The 12,125-nt window shown below is 35.8% G+C and overlaps 1 protein-coding gene across 3 annotated transcripts in view; it reads right to left on the bottom strand.

The window, feature by feature from the left end:
- Positions 1 to 12,125, bottom strand: part of GABRG3 (gamma-aminobutyric acid type A receptor subunit gamma3) — a 668,605-nt gene that overhangs the window by 630,502 nt on the left and 25,978 nt on the right. The window contains exon 1 of one of the 3 annotated variants that reach the window (XM_032342308.1): positions 7,678 to 7,688. The exons of the other annotated variants lie outside the window; for them this stretch is intronic. The gene's annotated coding sequence lies outside the window, so the exon portion shown is untranslated. Of the gene's footprint in view, positions 1 to 7,677; positions 7,689 to 12,125 lie in introns of those variants that run through there. 3 annotated transcript variants of the gene reach the window in all.

Genomic DNA, 12,125 nt, shown 5'->3' with positions numbered 1-12,125 from the left:
GCTGGTGCAACCACTCTGGAAAACAGTGTGGAGCTTCCTCAAAAAACTGAAAATAGAGCTACCCTATGACCCAGCAATTGCACTACTGGGTATATACCCTAAAGATACAAACATGGTGCTCCAAAGGAGCATGTGCACCTGAATGTTTATAACAGCAATGCACACAATTAGCCAAACTATGGAAAGAACCTAGATGTCCATCAACAGATGAATGCATAAAGAAGATGTGATATATATATATATATATATGCCATCAAAAGCAATGAAATCTTGCCATTTGCAATGATGTGGATGGAACTAGAGGGTATTATGCTTAGTGAAATAAGTCAATTGGAGAAGGACAACTATCATACGATCTCCCTGATATGAGGAAGTGGAGATGCAACATGGAGGGTTTGGGGGGTAGGAAAAGAAAAAATGAAAGAATATGGGATCAGGAGGGAGACAAACCATAAAAGACCCAATCTCAAAAAACAGACTGAGGGTTGCTGGGGCGGGGGGAGGTCAGGAGAGGGGGTGGGGTTATGGACATTGCAAAGAGTATGTGCTATGGTGAGTGCTGTGAAGTGTGTAAACCTGGCGATTCACAAACTTGTACCCCTGGGGACAAAAATACATTACATGTTTATTAAAAAAAATTAAAAATTAATTTTAAAAATGCATAACAGAGCAATACCAGCAAGATGATTGAAAAGGAAGCCCCAGATCCTCCTACCCCCACAAAGAACCCAACTTAATAGCTGCCTTTGTGAGAAGTCCAAAAGCCAGTTAAGAGGTCTCTGTACCCCAGGTGAACTTGAAGCCAGCCACGTGGAAGCCCAGCAAGAAAATTCATGGCACCCACTCACCAGTGCCCTGTCCCCTAAGACAAAGAAAATATCAAGACAAAGCTCCTATTTCCCAACTTCTCCCTGGAGAGGAAAAAAGAAGGGTTAGGAATACATTCAACATTTTGACTATTGGGAGAATTGCCCCAGGAGCTACTTTCCGTCTTGTCTGAATTTAAGCACTGACAGGAAATGGGCATCAGGTTGGGGACTACTGAGAACAAGAGCCATCAGTATGGTTTGGTCAATCAGCAAAATCTACTACAGTATCCCACAAAAACATTAAGAAGAGCTCCAGCCGAGTTTGCTACAGCACTGGAGAGGCCTCAGTCCAGCAGTCAGACACCAGGTGAGGCTCCTGGGTAGTTCTGGCAAACCTCTTCAATTCTATTACAAGAAAAAGCCCAAGGAGGATGCATCCAAGGCAAGATTTCTTCCCGATATGAAACCAGACCACAAAGACTGGGAGAAGTCATTGATTTTTCAAATGCCTAAATCCCACAGAAGGTAAGAGAAACAGTGTTCAAAGAAATATATTAAATCTCCAGGAAATTAAACAGAAATATATTAATTACCAAAGAATTAAAAATAACCACCATAAGGATGCTCAATGGATGAAAAGAGAGTACAGGCAGACAACTAAGTGAAATAAAGAAAATGATACTGAGAAAAATGAGAATATAAAGATATAGAAATCATGAAGAAAAACCAAACAGAAATTTGGGGGCTGAAAATTACAATAACTGAATTGAAAAAATTCACTTGAGGAACACAGGAGCAGACTTGACCAAACAGAAGAAAAAAATGAGTAATTTCAAAGACAGGACATTCAAAATTACCAAGCTGAAAAAACAAAAATAAAAAGAATGAAGAAAAATGAAGCTAGCCTAAGGGATTTTTGTAATAACATCAAGCAGAACATCATAAGCATATGGAGGTTCCAGAAAGAAAAGAAACAAAAATGCAGAGCCTATTTGAAGAAATTATGACCAAAAAAATCCTAATTTGGAGGAGATAATGGACATACAAATTGAAGAAGCTCAAGGAACTTCAAGTAAGATAATCTTAAAAAATCTACACAGAGACACATCATAATCAAACTTGAAAAATCACACACAGAGAGAGAATCTTGAAAACAGAAAAGTGACTCTTCATATATAAGGGAGCTCCTACTAGATCATCACTGGATTTCTCAGCTTAAACTTTGATGGCTCCATGGTAATTGGATGATATAATCAAAGTGCTGAAAGATAAAACTGACAATCAAGAATTCTATGTCTGGCAAAACTGTCCTTCAAAAATGAAAGCAAAATTAAAACCTACCCAGCTAAACAAAAGCTAGGGAAGTTCATCACCACTAGACCTGCCCTATAAGAAATGCTGAAGGCAGTCCTTCAAGCTGAAGCAAAAAGATAATAAATAGAAACATAAAACTGTACAAAAATATAAAATACCTGGTAAATGTATATTAATAAATATATAATTATGGAGTATTGTAATGTAGGTACATAAATCACTTTAAATATCATAGAGAATTTTTTAAAAACATATAACTATAAAGCTATGTTAATAAATACACAATATAAAAATAAGTAATTTGTGTCATCAAAAGCATAAAGTTTTCAGGAAGTACAGAGATGTAAAAAAGTAGAGTTTTTATATGAAATTGAAGTTGTCATCAGTTTAACATAGATTATTACAGCTTTAAGATGTTTTGTATAACACAAAGGAAGTATCTTATAAATAAAAACAAAGGGAAATGAGAAGGGTATCAAAATATGTCACCACAAAAAAATAAATGAAAGAATGCATTGAAAGGGAAAAAAGGACAAAAAACTGTAAGACATACAAAAGACACTAAAATGGCAATATTAAGTCCCTCCATATCAATAATCACTTTAAAAATAAATGGATTGTGGCACCTGGGTGACTCAGTAGGTTAAGCATCTGACTCTTGGTTTTGGCTCAGGTCATGTTCTCAGTGTTTGAGATTGAGCTCCATATGTAGCCTGCTTAAGATTCTCTCTCTCCCTCTGCCCCTCGTCTGCTCACTCATGCTTTCTCTTGCTCTCTCTGTCTCTCTCTCTCTCCCCCCCCCTTAAAAAAAAAAAAAGTAAATGGATTAAATGCTTCAATTAAAAGATACAAACACAGACTGGCTCAATAGTTAAAAAAACAAAAGATCCAAATTGCAGTCTACAAGAGATTCACACTAGATCTAAGGACACACATTAGCTGAAAGTGAAAGTTGAAAAACTTATTACATATAAATGAGAACTGAAAAAGAGCAGGAGAGGCCATATGTATATAAGATGAAAGAAACTTTAAGACAAGAAGTGTCACATGAAACAAAAGTATGCCATTATATAATGACAAAAAAGGCCAATTTACCAGGAAGATATAAAAATATATGCACCTAATGTTAGAGCTCCCAAATATATAAAGCAAATACTGGCAGAATGAAAGGAAAAAAAATAGACAGCAACACGTTATTAGTAAAAGATTCAGCACCCCACTTTCAATTATGGATATAAGAACCAGGAAGAAGATCAATAAGGAACCAGGAAATATGATGACATACAGACCAATGCACCTAACAGATAGATTTAAAACACTCCATACAACAACAGCAGAACACACACTCTTTTTAAATGTCATGGAACATTCCTTATGGCCAACTATATGTTAGATCACAAAACAAGTCTTAATTTTGAGAATATTGAAACCACACATACAAACTATCTTCTCTGACTATAATGTAATGAAACTAGGAATCACTATGAGAAGAGAGAATTAAACACATATGTGGGAATTAAACAACTCACTCTTAAACAGCCAGTGGGCCAAAGAAGAAATCACATGAAATTTGAAAGTATCTGGAAACAAATGAAAACAAAAACTCAAATACCAAAACTTATGAGATGCAGAGATAGTAGTAAAGGGGAACTTTATACCAGCAAACATTTGCATTAAAAAGAAGAAGGCAGGGGCGCCTGGGTGGCTCAGTGGGTTAAGCCGCTGCCTTCGGCTCAGGTCATGATCTCAGGGTCCTGGGATCGAGTCCCGCATCGGGCTCTCTGCTCAGCGGGGAGCCTGCTTCCTCCTCTCTCTCTGCCTGCCTCTCTGCCTGCTTGTGATCTCTGTCTGTCAAATAAATAAATAAAATCTTTAAAAAAAAAAAAAAAGAAGAAGGCAGCAGTGGTGGTGGAGGGGGGGGGAGCAGGGAGAAGGACGGGAGGAAGAAGAAGAAAGATCTTAAGTCAATAACTTAACTTTGCATCTCAAGGAACTTGAAAAACTACACTAAAAGTTAGCAGATGAAAGAAAATAATGATGATTTTAGAAGACTTAAACATAATAGATAATAGAAAAATGACAGAAAAAAATTAAAACCAGAAGTTGATTCTTCAGAATAATCCACAAAAGTGACAACCTCTTAGCTACACTAAGAGTAAAGGAGAGAAAACTCGAATAACTAAAATTATCATTGGAAGAGGGGACTTACAACTGATGTCACAGAAATAAAAGCAGCTACAATAACAAATAATTATACACCAACAAATTGCATAACCTGGAACAAATGGATAAGTTAATGGAAACACGCAAACTACCAAGTCTAAATCATGAAAAAAAGAGAAATCTTAACAGACCAATAACTAGAAAGGATATTGAATTAGCAATGAAAATCTCAACACAGAAAAGCCCAGGACCAGAGGGCTTCACTATTGATTTCTACTAAACATTTGAAGAATTAAAAATCCTCCCCAAACTATTCCAAGAAACTGAAGAGGAAGAAAATATTTCCAAGCTCATTCAGTGAGGCTGCTATCATGATTTTAATACTAAAGCTAGCCAAAGACCTACAGGAAGAGAAAACTACAGACCAGTATCTCTGAAGTCTGAGAAAATACTCTCAACAAAACACTAGCAAACAGAAACAGGAAATTAAAAGGACTATATACCACGACCAAGTGGGATTTATTCCTGGAATGCAAGTTAGTTCAACATATGAAAACACACACACAATCACACACTCATCGGAATTGCAGGATATAAAATCACAAAAATCAGTTGAATTTCTATACACTAACAATGAAAAATCTGGAAAAGAAATTTAAAAAACAGCTCCAGTTATAATAACATCAAAAAGAATAAAATACTTAGGAATAAATTCAACCACAGGAGCAAAGGACTTGTGTGCTGAAAACTGTAACACATTAGTAATAGAAGTTAAAGAAGACACCAGTAAATGGAAAGACATCCTGTGTTCATGGGCTGGAAGACTTAATATTTTTAAGATGTCAATCTACCCAAAATACCAATGACATTTTTGGCAGAAATAGAAAATCTCGTTCTAAAGTCCATATTGAATCTCAAGGAACCTTAAAGGCCATAATAGTCTTAAAAAGGAAAAGGCTCAAGTTAGCAGTCTCACATATCCCTAAAATACTACAAAGCAATAGTAACAAAGTCGGTGTGGTAGTGGCAGAAAGACAGATATATAAACCAATGAAACAGAATAGAAAACCAGAAATAAACCCTTGTGTACCCTAATGATTTTTGACAAGAGTGCCAAAACTACATAATGAGGAAAGGACAGTCTCTTCAACAAATGATGTTGGAAAAACTATATATCTACATGAAAAAGAATTAAGCTATATCTTTACCTTACCCCACATAGAGAAATTAACTCAAAATGTATTAAAGATCTTAACATAATACCTAAAACTGTAGGACTCCTAGCAAATTCCTAAAACTAAATGGGAAAATATTCATGATACTTGTGTTTGTCAAAGATTTCTTGGATATGACATCAAAAGCCCAAAGAACAAAGGCAAATAAATGGGACTGCATAAAACTTAAAAACTTCTGAAATCATAATAGCCAAGAGATGGAAGTAACCTAAATGTCAATCAATATATGAATGGATAAAGAAAATGTGTGAACAAGTACAATGGAATACTACTCATTCCTAGAAAAGAAGATAATGCTGTTATAGGCTAGAGTACGGATGAACCTTGATGACATTTTAAGTGAAATAAACCAGTCACAAAAGGACAAATGCTACATGATTCCACTCATATGAAGGCAAAAGCCAGCTGTGATCCTGTGATGCTATTACAACCAATTACGCACTAGTACTACAAAATATTATTACTGAACGATTTCAAATTTATTTCACTTTCCAATCTACCTTTACAATTCAACATTTCAGTACTACAATTAGTGGGTTTTATTAATATTTAAATTTTAATATTGTCCGTTCTAATAGTATATGGTAAGTCCTATCCTTGCCTTCATACTTAACATTCTTCATTCACTCACAAATAATTAGTGGCTAATTACTGAGCTAGACAGAGTCCTAGGCCCTGAGGACAGTCCATAGTCAAGACATAAAGCTCCTACTTTCATAAACTTTAAATCATTGTGAGTTAAACAGATACGAAGCAAGTAAACTAATCATAAACCAGGTATTTTGATAGTGATGGGTACCATGATGGGAATAAACTTAGATGCTGGTATAAAGAGTGAGTATGGTGTGAGGAGTCTGCTTTCAGTACTGTGGTGCACTCCCTTATAGCCATGATGCCCTACATAGTTAATAGAGCCTTGACTGTAATTATTTTTCAATATTCAGACAGTCCAATTACATCTAATGATTTATGAAGAAAAAAATGTATAGAATTGGATTCTCAGAAAAAGAGATATTGGGATGAAAAAAATTGAAGAGATTAGAAAAAAATTTTCCAAAACTGATGAAAGATATCAAATCACAGATTTAAGTGAGTCACTTAACAGCACGTATCATAAATATAAACAAAACTCTATCTTGACATGTCCTCATCAAACTGCTGAGTAGTCAGTAAAGAACAAAACCTTAAGAACTTACAAATAAAGGAATATTATATAAAAAAGGAAAATGATGACTGAGTCATCATAAGAAATAATATAGGCCAGAAAACAATGATGCAAGATTTTTTAAGTACTAAAAGAAAAAAAAATATTAACTTATAATTGTGTACCTGCAAAAATATCCTCTAAAAATCAACGGGAAATAAATATATCTCCAGCCAGACAAAATCTGAAAGAATTCATCTGTATCAGATTTTCACTGTAAGAAACACTGAAGGAAAGTCTTCACACTATTAATAAATTATAGCATATGGAAGCCTGAATCTGCAAGAAGGAATGAAAAGCACTGTAAAAGATTGGCTATAGAGTTATCAGACAATATTTAATTAAATTCAATCAAAATTTGTTATGGCCCCACTATGTGCAAACATTGTACCAAGGGGGAAAGTAAGGACAAATTAGATGAACTGCCTGTGAGACTCCTATAGTGAAGTAAAGAAAATGAGATGTATGTGTCTAAGTAGACAACAAAGTTGAAAATAATATGTCCTAATAAAATTACACATGTTGTAGAGTTTACTGTGGTTTGCAGTGAGAGCTCACAGGACAAAGTGACCTTGTGAAGTGAGGCTAATAGAAACAAGTGACTCAGGCAGTCTGAAAGTGGAAATCATTAAATAGATACTGAAATTGTTAGACAGCGCCTTTGTCTTTAACTGGTATATAGCATGCATGCAAGAAAGAAGGGAAAATATGTTTGAAAAAAATGTTCGTTGGTATAAAAATTATTATACCGTTTTGTTGCCAGAATAAGTTTGACTTTCACGGTGAAGAACTTTAACAAGAAGAGGCTTTGCGTCACCACTGACTTTATCCAGATGGTTCTGGCAACAGTGGATAGCTGTAGGGATGGGATGGGAAACTGCCAGGCCTGTTGGGACCTATTTTAAAGCCTCTGCACATGTAAAGTTAAAGAGTCTGATGGAATAGCATATACTTCAAATATCCAGAAGTAAACTGCAAATGAAGAACTAAGTAGTAAAGTGGTCTAGTCCAGAGTACACATTTTGGAAAATATTATATGAATGCATGTGGATGGTGGTTGAAGTCACACATGGTGATGTCACTATCACATTATAAGTGATCATATTTTTAAAAAGAAGAAGAAGAACAGAAGAAAACTTATTGAAGGGCCAGGAAGCTGGGTGATGGGAAGGGAAAGAGATACCAGTAAGGGGATAATAAGAGAGGAGAAAGTATTTCATGGAAGCAAAGGGAAAGATATATTGCTATTAAAAAGGTGTCAGGGTTCTACAGAATGCAGTGAAAAGGGAAAAAAAAATTTGAAAGGGCTAAGGCAGTTGGAGAATTTTAAGCGAAGTCAGTCAGAAAAACACAATTATCAAATGGTTTCACTCATATGTGGAACATAAGGAATAGTGCAGAGGACAATAGGGTTGGGGGTACTGAATGGGAGAAATCAGAGAGGGAAACAAACCAAAAGACCCTCTTGACTCCAGGAAATAAATTGAGGGTTGAAAGGGAAGTGGGTGGGGGGATAGGGTAACTGGGTGATGGGCATTAAAGCAAGCACATGATATGATGAGCACTGGCTGATATACTCTACTAATGAATCATCGAACATTATGTCAAAAACTAATGATGTACTATACCTTGGTTAATTGGATTTAAATTAAAAAATACTCTAAAAAAAGTTGATGCTATAGTCAGAGTTTAAAATAAAATTAAGAGTTTCAGTTTTTTTTTTAAATAATTTCAATTTTTAAGTAGTCCTGAGTTATATCAAGGACCAAATTTTAGGATGGTGGAATGGAAACCAGAATGGAGATTAAACTCTTTAAAACTGAGTAGGTCCTGAGTTGGGGACATGGGTGTCTTGTTAAAAAAATGGGAACAGAGCTGAGAAAAGAGAAGAAAATACAGTGAGCCAAAGTGAATATGAATGGGTGAGGGGTCGTTACGACAGAGAAGGCTGAACATGGTGTGGGAACAATTCAAGAGCACAGAGCTGACTCTACCTAATGTAATCTAACTTTGATATTTCCCCAAATCTAAACTGATGTTATCCTTGATCTCTCTTTAATTTTGGAATGTCTGGGGATATTATTTTGACCACAGTGAAGCTGCCTCAATTTCTTTAGATAAAAGGACCAGGCAAAGGTAAGATGTTCCTAGAATATTTAATTAGCTGCTTACTCTAATTGTTGAGAATAGAACCTTCTCTATCCTTGTGTCCTGGACATTCTCTGATTAAGACTATTCCAGGCAAAATAAAATAAAACAAAACAACAAAAAACAACAAATGACAAACAAAACAAAAATAATCTTTCAGGGCAAGGCACTAACAGAGAAAGGACAATTTTCTGGAGTAGATGTATACACATGTATGTATGGGGAATAGGAGTGGTTCTAGGTATGTGATATATCTGCTTAGGCATGTAATGCATGAACCTGGGTACACAGTATATCAACTTACCTATGTAAAATATTGACCTAGATATGCAAAATTCAGCCCGGTTATATAACATATCAGCATAGATATCCAACATATCAGCCTAGGTCTGTAACACAGTAATCACCATTAGTCTTTCAGAATTAGATGTTGGCTAAAGACCATATGACTCCCACCCTAGAAATGCCTTACATCTTTAGAGAAATGGTCAGTTCTGTGCTAAAGAATACAGGTGATCACTATAACATGTCTAACCCTTCCTGGTTGCCCATTGATCAAATCCAGTGCCAACTTTGAATTGAAGATGCCATGTTTGGAACATTGGCCCTCTGCCTTGAGGATGAGTACTATCTTAACTGTAAGACCAATATCAGTTAGCATTTATTGAGCATTTATGACACAATTATTTTCTAAGCAGTAAGCGCACTAGGTAAAATCCCAGGCAAGTAAATACACATTAAAAGTTGAAGTACATTTAGCAACATTCCTGGTCCTACTCAAATTTCTTCCTTACCTGACTAGAGCTTTTTTTTTTTTTCCTGTTCATCTACCTATGTATGTGTATATGTATTTATTTACTGAAACTATTTTTTTCAATCTTCATGTGTCACCTGATAAAATACAAATACATTGGTAAGATTAGCACTTTCCAATTTGCATAAACAGCTTGGTAAAAGGAAATCAAGACAAAATTGAAAGAGGTGAGAAGACTCCAAAGACTAATCCTATTTCAAACTGATAGATCATTCTATATGGGTTGTTATGAATACTCTGTAAACTTGGAATTCTTTATGCCCACCTAGAGAAGGTCCCATCAACCCATGTGCCTCTGAGGAACTTCTGCACATGCCCATGGCAGCTAGAGACAAAGCCTCTTCTAGACAGGACAAGGGACAGAGACAGAGCAGAGTCTAAAACTGCTCAGAGGATGTTTACCTGTCCCTGCTCCTCCCCACACCTCCAACTCTCCCTTCTGGGAAGATGCCTCCACCACAGGGTCACAGTTGTACTGAAAATGTACTCTGACTTGGTCTGTGGCTAGGTGCTGTTGAGAAGACTCAGGGGAATGTATCATCTCAGCAGCTGAGCTTAACCCCAAAGAAGTGATACAGAAACCTCACCTTATGGTGATATCCGGAAGCAAGCAAGAGACCTGTCTGCTGGTATTATTTATCACATTAATTTTTTTTCTTCCCTTTCAACATAAAAAATATATATGTATGTGCCCTTTGCCAGGGGTTGGTAGGAAGTAGTGAAGGAAAAGTTTAAAGAAGAAGAAGAAGAAGAAGAAGAAGAAGAAGAGGAGGAGGAGGAGAAGGGGGAGGGGAGGGGAGGGGGAGGGGGAGAAGGAGGGGGAGGAGGAGGGGGAGGGGGAGAGGGAAAAAGGAGTAGTAGAAGATGAAAAAGAAGGAGGAGGAGGAGGGAAGGAAGAAACTGTGAGCACCTAATATCTAGGCAAGAAATCTGAGAGGTGAACTAAGCAGCCAGATTAAGTAGTTTTATATACAGAAGCCACACAGGCCTGTCAGTTTCTATCAGAGCAGAATCCAGGCCACTGTACCCCAGACTCTACTCTCAACTGAATCTTTGAGTGAATTTTCACTCAAAAGTTTCCTATCCTATGAATATTTGGGAGAACAACTGCTCATGATAAGTTTAGAATTAAAATTAAGGGCATGTGCATATTCACCTGAAATATAAAACAAATATTCAGAATACGAGAGTATTAAAGAGTTCATCACTGTTTTTACCCATCTAGGTTCATTATTAACCTTCTATAATAACAATATTCAGTAATGCTAAATATTCAGTGACTGCATTCTAATATATTTAAATAGGTTAATACATATGTATTTTCAACAGATTCTACATATGATTTTTTTCTGCTACATTTAAGAGCAATGCATCTAAAATAATTATTTAGCTGAATTACTTTTAAATGGACCATATAATGGAAACATTTAAGGTAATTTCAATTCACAGCCAAATTCATATGTAACAGTATCTATGATATGTTTTTTGACAGTTTGGATTGCTCTCTAGAAAGATGGATAGTGGATAAGATTTATTGAGGTAACTTTTCAAGAATTTATTTTCAGAAAATATGTACCTAGATAAAGCCCAAAGCATTGGTCCAGATAAGAACCAATAACCATTTATATTATTATAGTATTATACTATATTAATTAATGATTATTTTATGATATATTAATAATGATATATATTAATTATACCATAAATATTGATTATATATTATATATTTATAGATATAACTATTTATAACCAAAAGAAGTTATCCATTTCACCATTTTTATGCTCCTGATGTTCAAGTTTTTGATCTAGAACTGGAGAAATAGTGGTAAGTTTTTAAAGATGGTCACTCTCATGACCTTCTGGGAGAAGTACATATTCGGCCAACTTTTCTGGAAGGTTTGTATCCTTTGGCCAAGTAGTTCTGCTTCTACAAATTCAAGGTAGGGAAAAGCTGTCATGGTAGATTGAAAATGGCCAAAACTCTACCAGCAAGGGTAGAATCTACTTGATCTAAGTAAGCCTTCTGACTGATTTTGACTAATAGGACATCATGGAAGTAATGTTATGTGACTTCTGCTCATGACAAGATTCTGGACCCATCTCAATTCCAATTGCTCCTTTGTAAACAATCCCACACTAGCCACCTTGAGGAAGAGACACCACGTGGAGATCTCACCACATGGACAGAGGGTCCAAGTATTCTGGTTCTTCTACTTATGCCAGGCGGGCTGGTGAGACCAGTAGCCACCAGCCAGGCCCCAGCTGATCCTCCACCTAAGCCCAGCCCTGCTATTTCCTACTCATACTGTGAAATCGCACAATAATCAGTGTTAAGCTACTAAAACTTGGAGTGGGTTATTTTACAGCAATGTGAAATGTAGATAAAAATTGATGCACTGGTGTTATTTATAGTAATAAAAAACTTAAAAAATGAATAA

The sequence above is a fragment of the Mustela erminea genome, chromosome 5 (assembly GCF_009829155.1).
Source record: "Mustela erminea isolate mMusErm1 chromosome 5, mMusErm1.Pri, whole genome shotgun sequence".
NCBI classification, from domain to species: Eukaryota; Metazoa; Chordata; class Mammalia; order Carnivora; family Mustelidae; genus Mustela; species Mustela erminea.
The sequence above is the reverse complement of the archived record's forward strand: the minus strand, read 5'-3'. Positions and strand labels throughout refer to the sequence as shown.